We start from the raw sequence: 10898 nt of genomic DNA, 5'->3' as shown, positions 1-10898 counted from the left end.
GTTTCAGTTATTCTGCAGGAACTGCAGCCACAAGCCTTCATGAAGGTCAGGTTATCTGGTCTTTACCTACCAAATAAATAAATACTTCTAAAAATACATAGTAAAGTCTACTTGGATTTCAAACATGTATAATAAAATAAACAGATTTAACAACAACCAAAACTGGCTTGTATAGTTATAATGAAAAAAACAATCAGAGCCTGATTTCAGATCTGCCCTGATAGCTCACCTTAATTGTTCATTTCACTCACCTGCCGAACTCCGCCCAGTTTTCTAATTATCCCGCATCTCATCCACCTGTGCCTGTTGCTTAATATTCAGGTAAGCCCGATTTATCTTGGCCAGATGATTGTTTGCTGTCTGTTTGTGCATGCATGTTAGTTTGTCTGTTTAGTTTATTCTATGGTACATGTACTGGTTCCCGGCGGCCAGTTGAGTGAGCGGGTTTTAGTGTTTGTCCTGTCTTTTGATCATTTCCCTGTCCATCTCAATGGAGCCCTCAGGGTTTTGGCTCGGAACGCGGAGAGGGTCAGTTTTATTCCCGTAAGCCTGGCTCCAAGGAGGAGACCAGTTTAAAGTCCTGCTAAAAATCCTGGTACCACGTCTCGTCTCTGCTTCCCTCTACCACTGAGCCTGCCCGTCTGCATCTGAGCCTTTGTCTGTATCTGAGCCTCCGTCTGCATCTGAGCCTCACATTGAATACTGGGTCCATCTGTCCTGTTTTATGACAAATATAACTTCATGTGATGCTACCACCACCGTGTTTGACCCTTGTCAATGCTTACCTTGAGGGTCTAACATTTGAACCCAAATTAAACATTTCAATTTATGTGAGGATATTTAGTTATTTGGTTCATTGAAGATACTATCCTTCTAAATTGATGTTCTATCATTTTACTTTTTATCACATTTTGGAGCCTTGCTTTGTTTCCCTGCATCTTAACCAGTCACCTTTCCATTAGAAAGAGACAGCTTAGTTTGAATTAGACGGTTGAACTTTGAAACAGGCTTAATGGTCCTGAAATAAACAAAAAAGGGTAACACTAATGCTACGTTCAGACCTAAAGCAGCAGAGGCAGTAGGAGAAACAAGTTTACATGCAAAGTCAATGGTTTACGCACATCCAGGTGCAGTACAATGTCACACAATGCGTTTGGAGCAGCTGAAGCAGCGCATCGTGAGCTTTTGAGCATCTGACACGCGGGATGTGCTGTAAACTCAGCAGCTGCTGGAGATGGAAAAATTGAACTTTTGCTGCTGGACGCGCCACATCAACCAATCAGAGAAGCTGATCTGGGAGCTGGCAGGGAGACAGACACAGCGCTGCTGATGCAGAGCGCTATGATCACTCCACTGAAACAGTTTATTAACGCCTAAATTAACTTAAAATGGCAAAATGATGGCAAAACATGTTCACTTTAATTATCCTGGTGCCTACAGTTTGGATTACGTACATGAAAAACGCCTTCCAGCCGCCGCTGCAAACGCGAAGAGGCAACCGGGCCAGAGGCTGCTGTTGAAAGGGATTCCTAGTGACAGCGTACCGCCGGTATGTGGTGCTCTGAGAGGCTCCGATTGGGAGAAATAATATCTGAAGGGTAGGGTGGCAATCTGGATGAACTGACTGCACAGATGAAGTTTTCAGGCGGACTTTCTCACTTAAAAACATTAAAACTACTGTTTACCCACTGATCACAGCACATACAGCTGCCATTGTTACAGGCAAATAGATGATGGGGTAGCTCCTCCCAACGCACATCACACCCACTTTTTCCACCACGCAGGTAGAGCAGCAGAGATGCTTCAAGAAATGAAGCAGCACATGTGTTTTTTTGCTCTTGCTGCTTTAGGTGTGAACAACTTGTTTTTTATGTTACTTGTTCAATTCAGTTCAGTTCAGCACCAATTCACAACACATGCCATCTCAAGGAACCAAAGATTATCACTAAAAAGGTCTTCCTGGTTAAATAGAAGTTTAACAAAAAGATAAATAAAACAGAAATAAATGAACAGATCCTGAATGCTGCTTTGTCATTTTTCACAGACAGAGACGATTATCTCTCTTCCCTCTTCTGCTTGCATACTTTCCACATCACTTATCATCTGGGCAAAGTCCTTTTGCTAATTGCATCTGCCTTAAGCATGTAAATAAAAAATCGACTCTGCTTTTCCAAATCCTCCAGAGTAGCTCAAAGTCTCCACCTCAGCACCTTTTATTAACTACACATATATCCCTAGTAGATCCTCTGCAACACACCCAGTAAATGCACAACCATCTACTAAATCAGGGAGCCTGATTTAGCCTGAGCCTGACCGCATTCGGTCGTGGATCAGTGATTGTTTGGTTCTACTGGAGGTTTCTTCCTATTAAAAGGGAAGGTTTCCTCTCCACTGTCGCTACAAGCATGCTTAGTGCGAGGTCGATGCAATGAACTGGTTTTTCTTAAAAAGAAAACTGAATCAATTTGACTGTTTGATCTGGTGAACTGTAAAGTGCCTTGAGATGACATGTGATGTGAATTGGCGGTATGGAAATAAACTGAATTAAATTGAATTAAAGAGGGAACCAAAGTTACCAAACTGAATGTTACACAGTTGTTGCAGGAGTTATTTAACTTTGGTGAGAAAAACTTTTTACCTTCACCTCTACTGGGACTTGACGTTATTTAATCGATGAAAAATAATCAAGTTTGAACTTTGTGAAATAATTTATTATTGTGCTTTTTTAAAATAATTTGACATATATTTGATTTTTTTTTTCAAACCGTCCTCGAAACATTTGACTGTTCTGTAGAACAGTATCTAATTACAAGATAATATTATATAATTACGAGATACTGATCTTGTAATAATGAGATAAGGTGTCTGATTTTATTTTTCTCTGGAGAATGCAGTACGGTTCCGTAGGATCAGACACAGAGAAGATTTTGTTTTCTTATTTTGCATCCAATTTATATTTTATAGACAATTAGATTCACATTCCCAGGGACATGTAGTGTTAAATTAAATGGTACTGACTATACTTGATCCATTCTTTCTCTGTGAAATGAAAGGTTTATTGTGATTTATCAGTTCAGTTATGTTAGCACGAACTTTTTCAAGACCAAAAACACAACAAGTTTTCTATGATGTGAAATGTGTTACTTTGAGAAAAGCAAAACAAAGATTGTTTTGCTTGTATTTTAAAGCAAAAAAAAACCCTATAACTCCAGATTATACAGCTTGTCTCATTGAGGTCCAAGATCTCATTTACAAAAGAAATCTGTCAAAATATTATTTTTCTTTTATGTAAATACGGTCTTGGCACCGGTTGGTGTGGTCTTGACCACAACATTAGCAAATACTGCATCATTCTGGTCACTTTAACCTAATATTTATGGTTTATATCAATACTCACTTGGCTAAAGACTGCAATAAAGAGAAAGCATGCCAATTCAAAAACACTTCTGTCCTCACCCCATCCCTGAAAGGAGGGCAGCAGAAAGGATTAAACTGTGTGTGTGAGATTATCGCTGCTGTAAAATGGACGGTCAGAGGTCAGAGGTCACAGGTCCTGCCCGTGCATCTGTTGCTGCATCTTCTGAAGCATCTGCTGCATCCTCTTCAGCTGCAGGAGATGAAAACAGAAACATGGAGATGGGAACAGCATAAGGCAGGGCAACAACTGGCCAACCAAAATTACACACAACTTTAAGCATTTCATAATTTGTCACATTATGAACGCCTTTTATATATGGAGATAAATTTGTTCCAGGATTAATGAAAGCAAAGGAAATTCAAAGAAAAAGCATTTGAAAAATGAAAAATCACTTATTAAGAAAAAGGCTTTAAGTAATTTTTTTTTAATGGGTACGAAGAAATGCAAACTACATTTTTACAAGTTTTTCCCAGTTTTTTTTTTTTTTGATTCATTTTCCAAATATTACTTTCAGTTTAGGTGAACTCTGACTCCTCCGGCTCATAGGTCAGTATTGGTAGCTCATCCTATGACTCTAAGCCTAAAAAAGGTTGATGACCCCTGACCTGAAACCTCCTGCCTGACCGCCATCACTCACCTCTTCATCTTTCTTCTTGATGAGCTTCTCTGTCTCCACGGTCGGGGCGGGTAGGGGCAGAATCGGGATGGGGCTCTCCACCCGCTTATCTGCGTTCATCTTACTGCAATAGAGAAAACAAACACACTATGACCAATAACAGGGGTACGCATGAAGTCTGACTGCTGCTTAACAAAACAGTTTCTGCAGATCCATTCAGGGATAATGAGACTTAAGTCTCTTATTTCTTCACTAATAACGAAAACTCTCATCTTTTACTTACTAAGCTAAAGGTGGGAAAAATATGGACCTATATTTTAATTGGATAAGCATTTTTATCCTGATAACAATACAGGTAATGAGTGAATCCATCTGTTTAGCACCGCTGTCACCATAGACAGTTTGAGCCACAGAAACATAAATACTATGCAATGAACACATTAAAACCATATCTTAATACCAGTATTATAAAATATTTGCTTTCATGGAACAAAGAGAGAGAGAAAAAATCTCATAAAATAAAACTGAAAATTCTTCTACTGAGGCCATTTTTGCTGCATCAGCGCTTAAATTTAATTTTTATTGCTGTAAACTACTGAGTAAGTTTTGTTGCATTATTGTTCAAAGATAAGAACATCCTAGAAATAAATAAAACTAATGAATTTGCTGTTTTATCAAATTGTATAAAAAAAATAGAAAAAAATAAATCTAATCTTTCATTTTTCAAACTTTTTCAAAACAGTTTTAAAATGTTAATATATTAATTTTTTTTTAGATTTTTTTAGATTTTTTTGAATTGCTGTCTTTTCATATTGTGTTTCACAGACCACATTTTTTTCTCCTGCAGTCCATTACAAACAAACACTCGAGCAAATAAACTGTTTCTGCTAACGTCTTTACACACCAACAGAAATTAGATGGATTTTTTAGATTTTATTTTTTTCATTTTTTATTTGATTTTTTAATGAGAAGATTTCCAAAGTTTTATTTCTGGACTACTCTCTTTTTCTATTTCCACTTCCATTTTTGTTGCTAGCTGGTTATTATTTTTTGTCGCACCAGCTCCTCTGCTGTGACCCACACACCTCTGATCCATCACCCTAATCAGCAGATGAAGCCATTTAAGGACAGATCCTCCCCCTGCACAGCGTCAGATTGTTGTCTAACCCCAGTAGTGACACATTCAGGCCATTTTACTAAATAGACCAAGTCTAGCAAGATCTAACCTGCTTGTTTTGTTTCTCTCTTTGTTTACTGCCTGTCTGAACCTGAACCCCCAACCTTGGATTCCCTGGCTTTGACCCTCTGCTTGTCTGACCAAGATTACCTGGATTGTACAAAAATAAACCCACCAAGCGCTGCCAACGGCTCAGTCCTAGTGTCAATCTATGCCTGAAGTGTGACATTTGTATTATTTTTGTTGCTAGATAGAATCTTTTATATTAGATTTCTTCTATTGTTTTTATTGAGAAGTGTTTCAAAGTTTCATTTCAGGACTATTTTTTCTTTTTTTTATTTCCACTTTATATACCACTTTTTTTTTACTACCTGGTTAGTTATTTTTGTTGAAAGCAAAAAAAACCCTGACAAAAGTTCATTTGTTGGCTTGTAGAGGAGATCTCTACATGTTATACATTAAATGTTTTTTTGGTCCAGCCAACAATCAGAAAAGAGCACAGTAAGTTTTGCAACCTTAACTTTTCCATGCAGTGGTCCAAAAAACATAAATAAGGTCTGGCTGGGGACCCCCTCATTGCAAACATACATACAATCCTACAAAGAATGTAAAAAAGTGTATTTTCGGGTAAAAAAAAATATGTGTATTTGTCTGTAATGTAAGCAGGTAAATGAGGTGATCTGCCAATGAAATGAGTATTTTTGATAATTAGATATTATACGCTTGAAAAAGGATAATGGAGAAATGTATTATTTTTTTTATTTTAATTCCATTGGCAAATTCTCTGACCTGCTCAAAATAAGGTTAAAAACACATATTTCCAAAGAAATTGACTTACTTTTATTTCATAGTTTGGCAGTGTACGTTTGTTTTAAACCCTGTATATTTTCCCACTGAATAACAAATGTTTACATTTAAGACAGGCAGGGGCAAGCATTTGTTGATGATAAAACAAACATAAGAACCTCTCAGGTGTGTGTGTACTGGGAGGACTGGGCTTACTGTCCATCAGAAACATTCATATCTCCTCTTCCACTGCAGAAATGTTCTAGGTTTTATTCTGCGTCTGTTTGCTTATAATGCTCAGCTTTAAATCTTTATATTATTATTATAGATAAGGTTTAATGATTTAAAAATACTATATTCCAAGATAAAACAATTGTTTTATCTCTTTTTTATTTTTTGCTTATTTTTCTTCCCCTTCCACTAGAACCCCATGACAGCCCGCACTTTAAAAACGCTGTTCTACGAATCATTGATATCTGATAAAGAGAACGGCAAAAAATACAACATTCTGTGACGATAAATCCCAGCTCGTTAAAGTCACTGCTGACTTTAAATGGCATCTTAATCCATGGGACTAAATTAGGATTCGATCGTTAATCTGAAAGAGATCTAAAGCTGAAAGCATTACTGTTCTACACTAGGGCCAACTGGGAACCTGCTTTAACTGTGACATGTGCCAAAAAACGGTCCACCAACGAGCTCACATTGACCGACAAAAAGGAGTGATGTCACGCGGTCATGTAACCTTATCAACTTTTACTAGTAGTAGACATTTGATCCTTTCAGTAGATTTTTTTTTTTTTTTTGGTGGGGGATTTTAAATTTTAGATAAAGTGAAATCAATATTTTAAAACTAGAAATACAAATTTTCAACAGGAACTACAGGAAATATGAAGTGAAGTAAATGATGTGGCTTTTTGACATATTTCATTTTAGAGCCATTCAAGGCTCTTTTTTTGTGTGGATCATCAAATATATAAAATAGGTGGTCACCCAGCATGCTAATTCTCTTCTCAGCTCTTTATGTGTAACAGTGCATTAATAGAATTGAAAATCAAAAATACACACCAGGACAATACACAGCCAAAATATGATATAAAAGTGGTCAATTTCTTTTAAAATATGTGTATTTAACCTTATTTTTAGCAGGTGGGAGAATGGTGTGGTGTGGCCTGAATAAAACCATTAGAATGGCTTTAAAAGGGTCACAGAATGCAAAACTGAGTTTCCATTGTCATAGATGAATAATGATAGTTGAGTGGGTGAAATGGGCGTGCAGAGAAACATCTCCTTTCTCTGCAAATTTCACATTACCATTCTATTCCATAAAATGGATGAATTCAAACAAAGCCCCTAGTTGACGTCAATTCGGGGATGTTGCATCATTTGGTTCTGGCCTGTACTTTTGTCACGCCCCGCAATTGACATACAGACAAGACCACTGGTTCATGGTCCAAGAACATGAATAGAGTTACATGGAAGACACCAGTTTAGCTGTTTAGCCTACAGTTGGGTTTACTTCTACAAGAATTACAAAGCAGGCAGTTTCTCTATTGAAAATGAGCCAGAACGGCGGACGTAAATGCAGTGTTCCAGGCTGCACGGAGAAAGGGAAACATTTTCAATCTTCCCAACGATCCGAAGACTCCACAGGCATGGATTGTTTTTGTGTTTTAGAAGATCACTAAAAGGTTTGATGCTCAGCTGTTAATTTGCTCTGAGCATTTTATCAAGGACAGTTTTCAAAATCTTGGACAGTTCAAAGCAGGATTTGCCAAACCTCTTTTACTGAAACGAGAGGCTGTTGTAACCGTAAGGCCATTACAACTGCAAGCTGGAAGTATGATTCTGTCGCTAACCTGTTGATAGCAATGCTAGCATATCTATGGTGACCGGGCCGGGCATTCGAACCAAGCCATCAGCTCCGGGGCTGTTGGCTCGTGGGGAAGAACGGGGCTCGTGGGGAAGCATGGGGCCGCGCCTACCGTCACCGAGTCGGGTATGGTCCCCATCCGCAAGAGTTCCCGGACCAGCCCCGGAGCTGATGGCTAGGTTCTGCTGCACTTTAGTTGACCAAAATCCCAGACGATTTTTAAATTCCCCCAAACATTTTTTTAGGTATGAAAAGTAGGACATGTCAGGGAAAAAGAGGACATCTAGTCACCCTTTCATTCTTGGGTTTTTAACCAGGCTTGCATTAGGTCTCATAGAACAGTAAATCTACCATTTTCAGCCCAACCAATGTTACACGCCCTATTCAGAGAGGACCAGCACCAAATACCCTATAGAATCATTCTGTGACCCCTTTAATCAGAATATCACAACAATGTGGGATGAAGATGTTTTTCCAGTAACTGCTAAATAATTAATGCATTTGGACCATTGCGGTTAAATAACGTTTTACATGTTTTTTTTCCCAAATTTCTGTGTAAGTGCATTAAATAGATCATGTTACATTCCCACAGTTACACACGCCGAAGTTGAGCAGGTATTTTTACACCCCGGCTCTGTTCTCGCCCACACATCTGCAGACACTTCCCAGAGAAGCTCCATCTGCACATCATCCATCCCACACTAGGGATGCTGATGTGGAGCAGTTTCCACGGGGATCTTTTTCTTCCTGCCTCCTGCTGTGAAAGCAGTCCTCTACCTTAAAAGACTTTTCAGTTCTGGTTATTATTCATGTATAAAAACAAAACCATGAAAAGTCAGTAATGTCAGCCTTATGACATGATTTTCTACAAATCTAGTTTCTCTGACAGAACAGAAGAGAACATTTAGAACTGCTCAGACAGTATATTTTTTGTGTGTTTGTCTCTCTTCTGCAAAGGTTCATCAATCTGACAGCAATCCTGCACAGTTAAAGCAGAAAACCTATTTTTTTACAGGAAAATAACCTTTTTGCATAAGTCAGAGTTGTCCTAAAGGGCCTGTAAGTTGCATCGTTTAGTTCTTTTCCTTCTTCAACACACTGAAATCCAGTTGGACCATTAGAATCAGCTGTGTTACCATCTACAGCTAGCAGGACTCTGACCTCTGAGGACTCTGGTGTTTACAACAAACTAAAAATGTCAGTTTTAATCAAACTTAAAAAGTTTGAATAAAAAGGGAATGCGAATTTGCTGTTTCCATTTGGTCTGAAGCGAATCAGCCAAGTGACACAAAGAGCAATGTCTTCATATGCTGAAGTCCACTTTACATCGTCACATATGGCTGCAAGTAACAGGAAGTAAAGGCTACACTGAACACAGATCAGTAATGGAGTAAAGTTAATAAATGTAAGGTTAATAAAGGTGTAAGGATAGTAAATGTGTTTCTGTTGGGCAAACTGTTCCTACATTAACATTTCAGCTAGTCATGTCGATGTTGCTTCCAGCTGTGTTTACGTGCATAATAAGAACATCCGTAAAGATGCTGGTCAGCTGATCAGCCATGTGTACAGGTATTAACTATACATGTACATGTTTACATGTATAGTTAATACAGCTATTCCTTATTTGTGCACATTAATTATGCTTTTGAAAAAAAATCCTTTCGCTAAAATGCCATCAGAACGCTTATAATATTAAGTGTGTCTCAGCCACCACCCCCACCCCCCCTCAGTGTCCACCATATTGGATCAGTCCATTTGCTGCACATGTTCAGAAAGGTCCAAATAGACAGCAGCAAACCATTTGAAAACAAATGATGCGAAGAGCATTGTTGCTAACTTAGCTCTTTTGTCTCTATATTTAGCAACTTTTCAGACCCCTCTAGCACTTTGACCCTGTAATGCCAAATGTATCATATTTCATACATACGGTTTCTGAAATGTTTCGCGTCTGACACTTTTTGCATAATTTAATGGTAAAAAATTTGCTCAAAATCCTATTGTACACAATCAGATATACCTGATAACAGCCAGTAGAAGACTACACAAAAGATAATCTTGACTTATCGCATGGTAATATATTATTAATATCAAAAATGTATTTCTGATTTTTCTTTTTACATATTTTGTTAAAATGCCAAATAAAGACTTCAAACCCAAAAAAGTAATTTTCTGTTTTGTTTTATTCTTGGATCTGGCTTTAAAGGGTTAATTAAAAAAAAGCACCAAGCACCAAATCTAGCAATTTCTTTCTGCCACTGGAGACTTTGGCAACAACATCTAAAAGCAGCGAACTCTGCTCTCCAGAGCAAGTAGATTGGTAACCCCGCTTCCTGCTCTCCTCTATCTTGCCTGCTGTCATGATTCATGCAGATATTATTTCATTCAAATGAAAAATGGAGAACAGATAAGCAGATCATGGCTTGTCTACAGTGAAAAGAAGGACTGGGTTATTTACTTTTGCCGTCGCTTTTTTAAGAACTCAGGAAGGTACAAAACATAGAGAGGAAAAGAACAAGAAAAGGGAGAAGAAGAGAGGGACAAACCCAAGAACATTATTAGACTATTCTATTAAAATTTCTGTATCTGTATAATGGGTCTTTTTTCTGTGTTGTATTCTCAGTTCAGAGGGCCCCCTGCCTGTCTTTGCCTAGGGCCTAAAATTTTCTAAATCCACCCCTGATGTGAGGTAAAAGTTAGCTTCAGCAAAGTTGATGTAAAAAAAAGTGTTTCCATCTCCCATTTTGTACATCAACCCATTTTCACAGATGGAAGAGGATAGCAGATTAGTTTGAGGTTTTACTGAGACGCATTCTAACGGTAAGTTCTCAGGTCTATGTTGCATGATGTTGCAACCATGTGGTTTTTGCTCACCTGGTCATGTTCTGGATACACTGGGCCCTGTAGTTTTCATAGTGACAGTCATTAGTCGAGTCCTTCAAGTCGTGCATGTGCGTTCTTATCAGCATGTTCCGGAGCTTTACAAAGTCACAGTGGGATGGGTTCTCCACTGCGGAAACAGATCAATATC

General features: G+C 38.2%; 1 pseudogene; it reads right to left on the bottom strand.

The window, feature by feature from the left end:
- Positions 1–2769: 2769 nt before the first annotated feature.
- The window catches only part of LOC107090574, a 22726-nt pseudogene continuing 14597 nt past the window's right edge, over positions 2770–10898 (bottom strand).

The sequence above is a fragment of the Cyprinodon variegatus genome, unplaced genomic scaffold, assembly GCF_000732505.1.
Source record: "Cyprinodon variegatus isolate N-32 unplaced genomic scaffold, C_variegatus-1.0 Scaffold300, whole genome shotgun sequence".
In the NCBI taxonomy this organism is placed as follows: domain Eukaryota; kingdom Metazoa; phylum Chordata; class Actinopteri; order Cyprinodontiformes; family Cyprinodontidae; genus Cyprinodon; species Cyprinodon variegatus.
This window is presented reverse-complemented; position numbering and strand designations above follow the sequence as displayed.